Source organism: Spinacia oleracea, chromosome 3 (assembly GCF_020520425.1).
Source record: "Spinacia oleracea cultivar Varoflay chromosome 3, BTI_SOV_V1, whole genome shotgun sequence".
Lineage (NCBI taxonomy): Eukaryota > Viridiplantae > Streptophyta > Magnoliopsida > Caryophyllales > Amaranthaceae > Spinacia > Spinacia oleracea.
Genome location: NC_079489.1, coordinates 47,928,856 through 47,944,335, shown reverse-complemented (window position 1 = coordinate 47,944,335; position 15,480 = coordinate 47,928,856).

The window sequence follows — 15,480 nt, the reverse complement described above, 5'->3', positions numbered from 1 at the left end:
GTTTTTGGTCATTAGTATCACGTTAGGGTTGTTCGTTTAATAGAATCATGTTAGGATTATTATTGATTTAGTATGTAGTACTCAGCTTTGCTGATTACGTGCTTTTGCTTGTGCATGTTGATCATGGCTATGCCTTATTGATCCTTTGATGACCCAATCTTTGGTGAGCAGTCTCTAAGGATCAATAAGCATTGTCCATCTGCAGGTTTGGAGATGTTGCATCATTGGGATCGGGAATAGAGAGCTTGTATTTAGTTTTGATTTGCTAAGTTGACTTGGGTTTGTTTAATTGGACTTTAAACTTGTCATACTATTTATATTTCCTTATTTTCGTTGGTTGATTTTTGGGACTAAACCTGTAATCGATTATTTATAAACCTAAAGTTAGTTTTATGTTTTCCGCTGCAAAATTCTAAATAAGCCGTTACGTTTTCACACGGGCGATAATGCCTTGATAATTCTCTACGTTTATATTAAAAGGTTATTTTAGAAAAGAGAGAATTGTCGGGGTGTTACAAAGTGGTATCTAGAAGCTAAGGTTTTACTTTAATAAATTTTTAGGCGCCTAACTATCTAGTTATTTAAAATAAATTTCTTAAAAATCGAGCTTCTACGTAATATAGTGTTCAAAAATTGGTACTTTTTTTGGGGGGGGGGGGGCAGATTTCCTTTTATCTTGTTTGAAAGTATATAATATTTCTTATTTAAGTTCGAAATCAAATTATTTATTCGAATTAAAGTGACTTTTGAAATTTTTATTCTTTTTCTTATTATTTATTATTCAAAAAATGAGTACAATTTTTTAGAAGTTCAATTTTTTTTTAAAGTTGTTTCAAGAGTTAGAATTCGTTATTTAGGAAATATAAATCTTTTTCGAATTAAAACTTTATTTTCGAATTTATTCGCTACGCATTTCCTTAATTTATTTTACTTTAATTATTTTACATTTATATTTATGTTATTATTTTATGTTATAATTTTCTTATATTATCGTTCTTTTACTTTGTCATTTAAATTATTTCAATGCTTTAGTTTATGAGAGATAGGTAGTATAAGAAGGGCATATAAGATAGAATTATATGTGCATTAGTAGCTAGTCAATGCTAGCATAAGAAATTGATTGTTATGTACGTGCGTGTGCTAATTGTTTAATGTTACATTTAAATGTGCATAAAGAATTGTTTGCTTCCACCAAAATTATTGCATTATTGAACTTTGTTTATGATTTGGTTGGAAAATCGTTAGTGAGACATGTAATTGTTTATTTCAGGAATAAAATGTTTCTTTCCAAGTATACCAACATAGGATCCTTCGAGAAACTTGATATAGAAACCCCTGACATTTACGTGAAGAAAATTGTGTTTGGATGTGAATATCATGCTAAAGTTCAAGGGCAACCTATCTTAGTGAGAAAGGATACCATAGCAGCCACTATCATTAATTGCTTACCTAACAAATTTCCATACCTAGAACTCAAGGAAAAGTATGCATTCTGATAATGGAACTCCAAACTTGGCTAAGTATGGGACTAGGGATGGTAGATGGAAATATGACTCAGAAATTCTGACCGCCATTATTGAGGCGGCAGAAAGTGGGTTTAGAGACGGTAAAATCATAGGGAGTCATGTTGGAGATGCAGTTACAGAAGAACCTATGGGAGTAAGTGTAAATAATGACCTAGAGGAAAATGATGTAGTTGTGGAGAATGAGAATGTAGATATTGAGGCAGAGAATCCTAACCCAGCGGCCCATGAGCCAACCATTAAGATTTCTAGTGATTCAGACGAAGAGCTCGAAAGTGAACAGGAGATGGCAAGTGAGCCTAATCAAGATGAAGACATGGAAGAAGATGCAAACCCTGAGGAAGACCCCGATGAAGACCCTGAAGAAGAGTTCGATGATCTTGAGATCTAAAGTTCACTCCGAAAGCTTTCAGGAGCAATGGATAGGCAAGAGGCCACAAATATTTTGAAGTCATAAATAGTTAATTAGCTCTTTTATGTTTTAAAGAATAAGTAGCAAAGCTACAACAGTTTAAGGTTAAAGTTTATTGAAGATTGAAATGTTCTTTGTTATTTTGAAGGATGTAATAAACCTTTATGGAGTTAGCAATAAAAGTTAAAGTTTTCAAGGAATTGTTCTTTATTCTATTTTGAGGATTCCATAATACCCCAACCTTTAGGTAACACGTCATGGATTAATTTTTCTATTGGTTGCATACTCAGTGTGAATTGTGGATCAATTTAATTGCCACAATAATATTAAATGATTTGAGTACATAAAGGAAGTGAGGGCCAATCTAGACCCTCATGACCAATATGATTCAAAATGTTATGCCTTATGTGCAGTGTGTGTATGTCTTTCGTGAATTATTGAGGATGATTATTTTTCAATGATTATTGCATCTTGTAGACGATCGTTGCACCTTCGTAAACGATTGTCGTGCCTTCGTAAATGATGTGTATTAATGTGAACATTGTTGGTTGAGGCGATCTTTATGGTCAATTCAAGTATTAAATTGTATGGGATAACGTATAGGTGATGTTTCAAACCTAAAGTAGAGTATACTAATTGCAGGTCGCGTTCTAGAATGGCCAACAACAATGATCTAGCCGTTGCTATTCGTCTCTTGGCGGAAAAGCTGACTCAGGAAAGAACTGAGCGCCCCAATTCTGCAGGGGAAATGTTTGAAAGACTTGCTAGGGTTAAACCACCATACTTCAAGGGGCAATCAGACCCTACCTTCTTAGAAAATTGGATTAGGGAGTTTGAGAAACTGTTTGAGGCTGTGAGTTGCCCTAGGAGTATGAGAGTAGGTCAAGCTGTCCTTTACCTAAAAGATGAAGCCGATCTATGGTGGAGAGAGAATGAAACTAGGCTAAGTACTGCCGAGGGATTTAATTGGGACTCATTTGTTGTTGCATTGAGGGAAAAGTTTTATCCTCCTTTTATAACAAAACGAAAAGCGCAGGAATTCATAAACCTTGGGATGGGGAGTATGACCATCGCTGAATATTATAGCAAATTTATAGCGCTGTCGAAGTTTGCACCTGAGGTTGTAGCCACGGAGGAGATAAAGGCTCAGATGTTTGAGCAAGGATTGACCGATGAGATCCAGTTGGGATTAGGTGGAGAAACCTTTACACCTTTAGAGAATGTGTATGAGAGAACCGCCCATATTCATGGTTTACAGTCTAGAAGGGACAAGAAAAAGTTGTTGGGGAGAAAAGAAAAGAGTTTGATGCTGGGAAAAACCGAGGAAATTTCAAGAAGAATAGAAACGTGAATAGGAATGAGAGTGGAAATGGAAATTTTCAAGGAAGAAGCAATCAGGGGCACCACAACAACTCGAACCAATCTAAGAGAGTGCATCATTGCAAGATATGCAGTAGCAATCACCCTGGTAAGAACTGCAACGAAGAATTAGTGACCTGCAACTATTGCCAGAAAAGGGGACATAGGGAGTATGAGTGCTTCACTAAGAACATAAAGGAACAAAATAGTAATGGAGGTGGAAACCAAGTGAGGTTTAACCAGTTTGGAGGTCAAAATTCAAAGCCTGAAGGGGCACAAAACAATCAAGAGAACTATAATAAGCCTGCAAAGGATAACAACAACCCGAATAAGGCTCCAAGAAAGTTGTACATGATGAATCAGAATGAGGATGAACGATCTGCCGATATAGATTCTGGTACTTTTTCTATTAACTCGGCGCAAGTTAAGCATTATTTAATTCGTGGTAACTTGTTCTTTTGTTTCGTCATCTGTTGTGAAAAGTCTAAAGTGAGTAGTTTTAGTGAAATAGGAATTTTGAGGATAGAATTCGTCGAAAGAGAATTTTGGTTAGCTATTCCCTGAGGTGAGTTACGAGGGCGTAACTCGTTTTCTTTAAGGGGGGTAGAATGCGATAGAAATTCGCGCTTTTTACCTATTTTATGGAATTTTTATGCATTTTATTGCTTATTTTAGCAAATTTTACAAGTTGATGCAAAGCAAATAGATTCTCCGCATAAGAAAAGGTGTTCATGAGTAACACAAACAGCTTTGAGTTGGCAAAAGAGTGCATATAGGTGGCACAAGTACTTCTCTAGTAAGAATAAGTTAAAAGCTTTTGGGAAAATGTGGGAAATTTCGTGTCAAGTTTCGGGACGAAACTTCTTTTAAGAGGGGTAGATTGTAATCCCCCGTAAATTTATAAATTTTATTAATATATTTTAACGTATATTATTTATATTTAAATAGAATATATAAATTTTAAGTAATAAATATATAATTAACGTATATTTATTTTATTTTAAGTACGTTCTAAATATTTAACGATTTTGAACTTTATTATATTTATATATTTAATGTATATTTAATTTTATTTAAATATATTCTAAATATTTTAGCGATTGTGCAATCAAGAATAATTTTAGAATTTTACGTTGAAAAGAAATCGAATTACGAAAATCGATTGAACTTAGAAAACGATCCTAATCGATTTTGGATTCAAATTCTAAAACTAAATACTAATCCTAGCCCAATTAGATTCCTAGCCCATAAAATATCTAAGCCCCAACTAACCCCAAAAGTTTACTCACTATTGTTTTCTCTCTCCTCTCAAACCCTCATGAGGTCTCACGTACTTTTGCTCTCTCCTTTCACGTGAAACTCACAAAACACACAAACTCACAAACCCTCTCATCCCTCCTTCTCCAGCCGCCGCACCAACCGCCGTGACTGCTGCCGCGCCACCGTCGTCCTTCGACGTCCGGTACTCTCCTTCTCCTTCTCCTTCTCTTGTTCTTTCTTTCTTTCTTTCTTTCTTTCTTTTTGTCTCCTTATTTCGTGTCCTCCTTTCTCACAGCCACCGTGCTGTCACTCGCAGCCACCAAAGTCGCCGCACCACCGCCGGCGAGCCTCGCCCTTCCTTCTCCTCTCGTTCGTCTCCCCTCTCTTCGCCTATTGCTTGTTGTTGGGTCTTTCGCAAGCAACCAGCGCCGCTGCGACCCACTTGTGCCACCACCTTCGGTGCCCAGTCTCCGTGGCCGTGCCTCCTTGTCTGCTGCCGCCACCCTTGTCCGTCGGCCAGCACTTACCTCCCTCTTTATTGGTTATTTCTTGAACCCTAAGTTAATAAATTAAATGTTTTAATTATACGTTATTATTTTAATTTATGTTTTGATTGAATTAAGTATGTTTTTTATGATTTATGATGAATTTCAGATTTCATGTTTTGCAATAATTAAATTATTAATTTTCAGATTATACAATTTGATTGAAATTATGGTTTTAATTATTAAAGTATGAATTTTAAGGTTTTAATAGTTTTAAAATCATGATAGAAGGGTTATAAATTATTAAAATTATTATTTTTATGTTCTAAGCATGATAATTTGGTTTTGGGAAAGCTTTAAACGATTTCATATTGCTGAAAATTTAAAATACGATGATTGCAAAAAGTTTTCAACGAATTTCAACCACTAGTTCAATAATTATGATGCTAGGAAAGCAAATGATCAAGTTTTGATATTTAGGCAAGTTCTAAATATGTTTAGGATGCATTTAGAATGCTTTATTGTGGTTGTCAATGATTAGAAATTGATTGAGATTACTTGTTGGATTGTTTAGGCGGAGAATTCTCTTTAGGCGACTTTTGAAAGTGTTAAAGTGGCCTATCAGTTTGTTTACACAAGGTCGTACATACCTGTGTGCTTGGAATGTGTGCTAATTGTTGAAACCATGTTGAATTGTTGATGAACTTGGTTATGTTGATATCGTTCATGAATTTAGTCAGGTTGAATATTGCATGTTTAATACTGTTGGTTAGACATATTGAACCTATATTGCATTTTGAGGATTATAACATGTTAGTATGGATGATTGATACAAACATGTTTGATTGGGAACACTAGATTACTTTGTATATAATTCAGATCAGTGGATTGTTGTTCCCCTTTAGATTTTCACTACTTTATGAGGGCCGAGGACCTCATTTAATAAGTTGAAACCTTATACCCATATACAGGGTTGATCAGTATTAAAGGAAGGATTGGAGTTAATTGGAATGAGTCTTGTTTGATGCCTTTGTGATCACTTACTTAATTCCAAGATAAAAACAGTTGTAAATAAATGTGGATTGTATGCCTTATGTGATTGTTGAGTCATAACAGAGTGTCAATTTGTAAATCATGTAAAGTGAAACTGAGTAGCAATAGCTTTAGACTGTGCACGTCTAAAGTGACGGACAAACATGAGTTGGGGTTCATGGTGGTAGCCCATGGCCTTTAATTCGGACCGGATTGATCACCGTGTCCTATTTTTATTCAAACGTTCCTCGATATCGCAGGTCACTGAGGTTACGGAGTCGCGCCCGTACCTCGTCTTCCTTAGTGAAGCCTCTAGCTAGAAAACTCGGTCCATTGTCTATTTCAACCAAAATAATATTATTGCTAAAAGTCTAGCCTAGTCTAGTCTGGTCAAGTATGGTCGTCAAACTATCTTGTTTTGTCTGCCCTTGTTTGTGTTCATTAGTATCATGTTAGGGTTGTTCGTTTAATAGAATCATGTTAGGATTATTATTGATTTAGTATGTAGTACTCAGCTTTGCTGATTACGTGCTTTTTCTTGTGCATGTTGATCATGGCTATGCCTTATTGATCCTGTGATGACCCAATCTTTGGTGAGCAGTCTCTAAGGATCAATAAGCATTGTCCATCTGCAGGTTTGGAGATGTTGCATCATTGGGATCGGGAATAGAGAGCTTGTATTTAGTTTTGATTTGCTAAGTTGACTTGGGTTTGTTTAATTGGACTTTAAACTTGTCATACTATTTATATTTCCTTATTTTCGTTGGTTGATTTTTGGGACTAAACCTGTAATCGATTATTTATAAACCTAAAGTTAGTTTTATGTTTTCCGCTGCAAAATTCTGAATAAGCCGTTACGTTTTCACACGGGCGATAATGCCTTGATAATTCTCTACGTTTATATTAAAAGGTTATTTTAGAAAAGAGAGAATTGTCGGGGTGTTACAGATTTCGGCGCCCAGCACTGGGCGTTGAAAATAGGACCCATGCAATTTCAGCGCCCAGGGTTGGGCGTTGAAATTGATGTTTGGGCTGTTTTCTTAGTCAGATTCGGATTCCTGAAATCCGTAGTGTTTGAGACTTAATCGAGTCTTTTAGTGCGTATCAATTTCATGATGGAATGCGTCTGGGCCCGTTACGAACTCTAGGCTCGTTAGGATTTTAATTAATACGTAACTCTTATTTCCGAATCATATTAGGAATAGGATTCTCGCAGTTTTCTATCTCATTTAGGATTTATGTTGGAGTGCAACACCTAATTCTGACAGGTTTCTATCTTTTATGACTTGCCACTTTTACAAGCTACCCTTTACGGCAGTTACTATTTTTAGCAGGTTTCCATAAATAGCAGGTTTCGGGTGAAATGAAAAGGGGAATTGAGATTCGTTATTTTTATAGGAGATGCGTTGTCAAGTGGGGATTTATGCTTTCATCATCGAACCTTTCCCTTTCGGGAATGGGGACAACAGTAGGTGTCTACAGTAAGCAAAACCAATTGCTAGTAATCTCCAAATTACTCTTGGTTAATAAATTAATGCCATAATTTATCCATTTGCCACAACATATGCCATTGTTGTTTCAGTTACAACCACAATCAACGTGTTCATTTGGGATACCTTACCATCTAAGTCAACTAAATTAGCACCTCACTTTGGCGTAAACCTACTACCTTAGATCCTTAGATTTTTGTAAGTTCTTGATTTGGAGGGCAATTATAAACTCAATATTACTTTGGACCTAGTTGTTTCTATGTTGGTTTGATTATTTGTGAACTAAATCTAATCGAACATACAAACAACATTCATGCAAAATATACATTCATTCATAATATATACAAGTGCATAAATTTAACTTTGGTGAACTAGTATGGCCCAAAACTTGGTCTTGAAGCATCCAATCTTCCTTCACCTTGTTAGATTGGCATCGTCTTGAACTTCATTCAAAAGCTAACTTAAAGTTTTAAAAATCCTAGAAGAACTTGAAATAATAAAGAATTATATCAAAACTTCAATGGTACGCATAACATATTTAAAATTTTACATTCAAAGATAAAACGGTATGCAGACCGTATTTAACTATCCTAGATTGGCCATACTAGTCACCTTGAATACCTGCAATGCATAAAATAATTTCTATGCATTCATCCATTCGTGTCGTGAAACGAATAGCCCAAATAAATATGCAAGTATTTACATGATTTATTTAAAATCACGTTCACGTAAAACGCGTCCTAAAAGATTAATCAATTCCGAATTATTAATCCTTAGAATTATTCTAATCCAAATTTAATTTAATTAAAATAATGGTGCCCTACGAAAATAATTAGAATTAATTATTTCATTTAATTTCATTAAATGGCTCCCACTTAAACCAATATTTTAATTTGGACAATTTAATTTTAAATATTTAAACTCACGGCCGACCCAAGTCAAATATAATAAAATAATTAAAGTCCACCGTTAGCCCATTTCGTGCAAAATTAAGTCTGAAGCCCAAATTTTGGGCCTTGATATTAAACGAAGCAAACATGCACATTTGGATGCATCGTGGGCTAGGCGAGTGCCCAGCCCAACGACGCGCAATGCGTGCCAACATCGCACCCACACGAGGGCGCAAGCCCATCGCGCAGGCACGAGCACCGTAGCAGCGCACAAGCGCATCGCCCATGCCCACTTCGTCGCTGCCTTGGCCCAACGCTGCTGGCCTTAGTGTGTGGCGTGCCGCGAGCTCGCTCGAGCTCTGGTGCGAGCGCACCCACTTCCCTGTCGAGTAGCACGCAACGCACACAAGGCCGGCGCCTTGCTGCCTTCGTGTGCGCGCACCCTTCGTCTCGCTTACGGGCAACACCATTTGCTTCGTGCAAGCGGCTTGCTGTCCGTTCTTTTAAAAAAAAAATCAACTTAAATAATTTTCCATAATTTTAACAAAATTATTCGTTTTAATTACGAAAAATAACGTTTGTTCGATTTTATTAAATTTCAAACAATCCAACTAATGAAATACTTCCTCCATTTTTTTATTATTGCACCATTTGGGTTGGGCACAAGATTTAAGAATGGGGGTTAAAAGGTGATAAATGACAAATATACCCATGTGATCTAAGTACAAATGTGATTTAACAAATGATGATAAGGATAGAAATGTCATTTTATGTGGATAAACTTACCAAAAAAGGAAATGGTGCAATTAATATGCAACTTCCGAAAAAGGAAAACGGTGCAATTATAAAAAAATGGAGGAAGTATAATATATCTAGGCTAACAAATTATTCAAATTTAACGAACGATCAATATCAACAAAAAATTGAATAGGATTATGAATAGGTTTGATAATCCAATTGTAATACCTCGTATTTTTCTATAATTATAAATATATTTTAATATATTTATAAAGCATTTCGTCATATTTATAAAGTATTTTTATAAATTAATTTCATTTAATGAGAATTAAATGCGCTTTTATTTTTAAGTAATTTAATTTTTAACTAATTACGAAAACCGAATTTTATTAAATAAATTCAACGAATTTATTTAATCGGGATTTGTTGGTTCGTATTTCGAAAACGAATTTAATTTAATTAAAGCCCAGTTGTTTTGCCATGATCAAACCCAATAAAAGCTTGCAAGGATTAAATTCAACTAAGCCCGAAAGCAAGCCCAAACTTAAACCCTAATCCCTAGCCCATTAAGGGATGAGAACCTATAAATATCCCTCCCCTTCATGAGATCCCCTAACCTAACATTTCTGAATCCTCTCTCCTCTCTTTCCTCTCCTCTTCGTCCGGCCCTTTCTTAAGCCACAAGGCACGAGCCTCGTGCCCTTGTGTTCGTGCCCAGCCGCGCCTCACGCGCACCCCTCTCTCCCTCTCGTTCGCGTCGCAGCCCCGCAGCACCCAGCACTCGTGCACGAGGCCGCTGCTGCTGCTGCTGCTTGCTGTGTGCACTTGCGTTCTCCTCTCTCTTGCCCAGCGCACCTCGCGTGCCTCGCCCCTCGTCGCTCCCTTGCGCGCGCTGTGCGGTGTGTGCGGTGCTATTGTTGTTGCTTGTTGTGTTGCGCGGTCGGCGCGCACACACACACGGAATCGTTGTGTGTGTGTGTGTTGATCAATTGTTTAAATCAAAATTTATTTTCAAAAATATTAATTTTCAGTTTTAAATGGATTTAATTGTTGTGATTATTTTAAATATTTGGGTTGTTTAAATTAATTAGGACGGTTATGAACACCGTATGGGGTTAGTGTTGTGTTTTAATCATTGAGATTGGTTTTGATGATTGAAATTATTATTTTCAGATTTAATAAAGTTTATAAAGTGTTGATTTTTGAAGTCAAAACATGTTTATGGGATAAACTATTGTTAGGGTTTTGATTTCAATTAATTAAGCGATTGATTCACATAATTTAATGACAATTTAAATTATGGGAATCAACTTAAATTTTCAGATTGTTTATAAGCTTTAAAAAGTTGGTTTCTAATGGTTTTAAAGCTAAAAAGTCAATGTTTTTATGTTAGGACTTGAGTTGACTATTTGAGACTATTAAATTAACGATTAACGATTGATTTCTAATTAAACTAAGAGTTTTAGAATCTTAAATAGTTGCTGGAAATTTAGTAAACACGGATAATAATTTAGTTCTCTTTTTGTGTTATAGGAGTTGATTTCTAGTGAGTCGTGATTCGCACAGTGGCCCCCGTACTTAGGTATTCCAGGTACGTACAAGAATAGGGTGACCACCCATCCCTTGAGGACTTTGTGAAGTGAATTGAATGCGAATCATGTGAAATTATATGATGTTATGAATTCATGTTTGATGATTGGGAATGAATGTGTTATTATGAATTCATGTTTGATTTTGAGAACAAGCATGTATTATTATTATTGAATCTATGTGAACGAGCATGTTATTAATTGAATTATGCTTTATAGATTCTACGGTTTTTTCATGAAATACCCCCGAGGTTTGCAAAAACGCACCAAATACCCTCGCGTGTTTCGATTCACATAATATACCCCTATTTTTTTCCAAGGTTGCACTAAATACCCCTAAACCGACCTTCCGTTAGTCCTCCGTTAAGTCGTGTTTATAATTCACAGAATACCCCTATTTATAAACTTATTGCACAATATACACCTATTTTGAAACTAAGTTGCACCAAATACTCAAACTGTTTTTAAAATGCAGAATTTGATTTCCACAAATTGTTCACCTAATTAATCAAATTAATCAACCTAAAAGTTAAACATAAAACAAAAATAGAAGTAATAATCAAAGAAAATTGAAATGATCAAACAACAAATCCAATAAGAAATTGATTGAATTGAATTATATTGAATCCGATCAGTGCATTAGTCACTGCAGTACTACATCTAAATCTAGCAGCCACCTGATTCTTAATATCCGTAACTATGACCAGCTCTTGCTTGATTCTTTGAAGCTCTTCATTAGCCGTGAGAAGAGAAGTCATAAAGAAAAATCATAATAAAAAAAGCCTAATTTTCCAAACCACTAAAAAGGAATACCAAATCAGTTGCAATGCTACCGTCAAATTCCATGTCAAGTTCCCAATTTTTACCACTTCAATATTTATGAAACAAATGGGTCCCAAGTACTATACCAGCAAGTCAGCAACATCTAAGTACACTCTACAGTCTACACCAACAAAATAATGGCAACAACCAATTTTTCAAATGACAGATTAGTTAATTCCTCTGAATCTCTGGTTGTTTGTCACCAAATTTTTTATCAGGACTTGGTGCCATGTATCCCGGTTACGCTTATGAAGGAACAGATTGAAGTGTGGAGAGGACTGAACCATGAACCTGTGGGGAATGGAACTTTTCTTTCAGCGCGGGAGTCCGTTGAGAATTCCATCGAAAATTTGGTTTGGGATTCTTGAGGACACGAGCTTGTGTACGGAGTTGCTTCAAGTTCAAGGGAGATCTGGGAGCAGTTTAGTATTTGCTTAATGTCACAGAAGCTCAAGTAGTGGATCGAGCTAGGCTAAAATACCCGACCCAGCCAACACAAGAGCAACCACCCGCGCCAGCAAACCTATCCGTGGATGCGAAAGACCACCCAGATTCCACCACCCCCGTTGCAGCCATCAGCAACCACCACCCTACTGTCGCAGCCATCAACAAACCCCTCCCAGCCAACGCACCGCCACGAAACTTCCGCGCCACCGGAGAATCTACAACCTTCCCAATGCGGCCACCGGAGAACGACCACCCTCCGCGAAGCCAAGTCGACCACCATCAGCATCTGATTTAAGTGATCCTCCGGATCACTGTCGGCGACCAGAGATCGGCCTCCGCCGGCGACTAGAGAGCGGAGATCGGACGTCACCGGCGACCAGAGAGCAGGAGGATCTACCCAGAATTACTGGATTTCGAGTAGGTTGAAGCTTGAAGAACAGGGGAGAGGAGAGAGAAATAGAAGAATATGCGATTTTTTTTTTGAGTTTCTGTCAAAGGGAAGGTAAGTAAATGGGGGTCGTAACACAATTAAGGGCAAAATAGTAAAACTCCACTAACGGTAGACTAACGCCGTTAACTGTTAGGTGCATCTCATGAACAATACGGATAAATAGGGGTATATTATGTGAAACACGCGAGGGTATTTGGTGCGTTTTTGTAAACCTCGGGGGTATTTCATGAAAAAACCGTAGATTCTATTGAACTATCATGTTATGGACTTTTATGATCGTTGAATTATATCAAGCATGTTGTTCAAGTTGGTTTGCATGTATGAGTAGTGCGCATGCAAGTTGTTATTATTATTATGCTATAGTACAGGATGTCTAGCATAAATATTGAGCCAGTCGAATATTGCCAGTGAGCACTATATATTCTACCAAAGGGGTAGAATATGTTTGAGAGTCTATGTGAATTGAATTAAGGACAATTCGTGATAAGGGCACACCCCGCTTGTTAATAGGCAATGCCGGGTTATCTCAAACTGTGTTTTTGAGAAGGAACAATGGGAGTAATTTCACTTGAGTCTTGTTTGATCACAAGTCCTAAAGAAGTAAAATAATGAAGTGTCATTGTTGAATTGTTTAGTTGTTCAATTGTTTGTATGTTGTGTCTTGAGTAGAGTCTTGAGTCGCCTTGAACATAACATATTAATTAACGTAAAGTGTAACCAGAAGAGCTTCAAAACTCTTGGAACGTATATACCTTGCGTATGAACAATGGGGGAGTCTTGCCGGAAAACTTGTACTCCTAGAATGATATAAGACGTTGTTTCATTCTCTTTTATGCCGTTGTGCATTGGAATTCCTGTCGGTATGACCCGACTGTCGGTAGTAGCCCGACTTACTTTGGTGTATGGTTGGCTCCCATCACCCTTTTCTTTCCTTTTGAGGATACTTTACTTTACCCGTTCGAAGCTACTTTTTATTAATCTGTGAGTCAAGAGTCGTGTCAAGTGTCGAGTCTTGTCTCCATGCTTATCTGTTTATTATATGGCTTTTGCATGTGGATTATTTAATTTGTCGAGTGAAGCATGTTAGGATAGAATGTTATATATTCTAGCTTGTTCGTACTCAGCTTTTGCTGACTTCGTGCTTCATGTCTTTCGGTCATGGCCTTTGCCTTAATGACCCTATGATGATCCATTAATTGCATTTGCGTTGTTGGGGAGTAGATTTATAATAAAGCAGGTTTGTAGAGATAACTTGCGGGAGAAGTTATCATAGGATTCGAGTTGAGAGTTTAATTCTTCCGTATTTTATAAACTCTACTTTTATTTAGTCATGACTACTACTAATACTACTTATAGTTAATGGATTTTCAAATGGTTTAATACTTTGGATTTGGGCCTCAACGGTTCCAACTTGTTTTAATAACCATTAACTATTTATTTAATATGTTTTGAAAGTTAGTTAATTCCGCTGCGTAATTCTGGTAAATAGCCTTAGCCGTTATCACAGTGGCGGTAATATCTTGGTAATTCCTTTGTTTTAAGTTGGAAAATGTTTTATAAAAAGCAAGGAATTATTAGGGTGTTACGAAGTGGTATTTGCAGAGCTCTAGTTTGAGAGCTGCTTTGCATTAATTAATAGTGCAAAGTGGTAAATCCTTAAACTACGATTGCGGAACTTTATGATATTTTTTTCGAAAATTATTTTCCTAAAGTCAAAATGTTGTTTTTGAGTACTCAAAATTTTGAAAAGCCAAATACCAATTATTTCAAGTATTTGAAAACTATTAAGGTTATTTTAATTATTCGAGTTTTACTAAATTCGAATTTTTTTTTCTTCGAATTTCCGAAATAATTTCGGATTTTTCGAAAAAAAAAAAAAAAAGTAATTTTATTTTCGGATTTTTCAAAAAAAAAAAAAAAGAATTTCGGAATAATTAATTATTTATTTATTCCTTTTTTATTATTTTCGAAAATAATCGAATTAATTTCTTAAATTATTCGGTTACTTATTTTCGATTTTAATTTTAATAATTCGTATATATTTGAAATTATTTATTTAAATTAATTTCGAAATTTTTTATTTTACTCTAAGTGAGGAAAGGGTAGATTAAGAAGGGCATATTTAGACTAAGTATGCATTTAAGTTAAGTATGCATTGCTAATCAAGTGTTTATGTGATTATGCCTTGACTATGTGATCTTTTATTTAAAGTTTGATCTTGTCTTGTTTTGCTTTATATGATTAATTGCATCAAGATTCATGATTAAGCATGTACTTGTGCATTGAAATTGTATGGCTCAACGAACTTACTATGTTTTTGGAACACTTTAGTAAGACTTGTAGTTGTTAACTTTCAGGATTTAAGATGTTGATTTCAAAGTACGCAAATCTAGGAAACCTAGAGAAGCTAGATTGTGAAACCCCACACATTTATGTGAAGAAGATCGAGTTTGCTTGCAATTACTTTGCTACAGTGAAGAACCTACCCGAACTAAGGAAGAAAGATGTTATGGCAGAGATGGTTATTCATTGCTTACCTGCTAGGAACCCATACATATAGCTTAAGAATCGTTTTCGTGATATGCATATGGAAAATGGTATTCCTAATTACTACAAGTATGGTACTCCAGATGGTAGATGTAGATATGATTTGGAGATTATGACCACGATTATAGAGCTTGCGGAGGAATGCTTTGATGATGGTAAAACAGTGGAAAACATCAACCTTACATGATTAGATAATGATACAGAAACTCAGATGGATGAGGATAGTGATGGTGATGTTGTTGAGATTGAGAACCCTAATCCTATCATTCCTGAACCTACTATTGAGATCTCCAGTGATACAGAAATTGAGCCAGAGACTAACACTAATGAAGTAAACAGTGAGCTACAACAGGATAATGAGGATATGGAGTATGAGTCTGATCCAGAGGAAGATTTTGATGACCTTGAAGACCATGAGTACTCTTCACCAGTCTG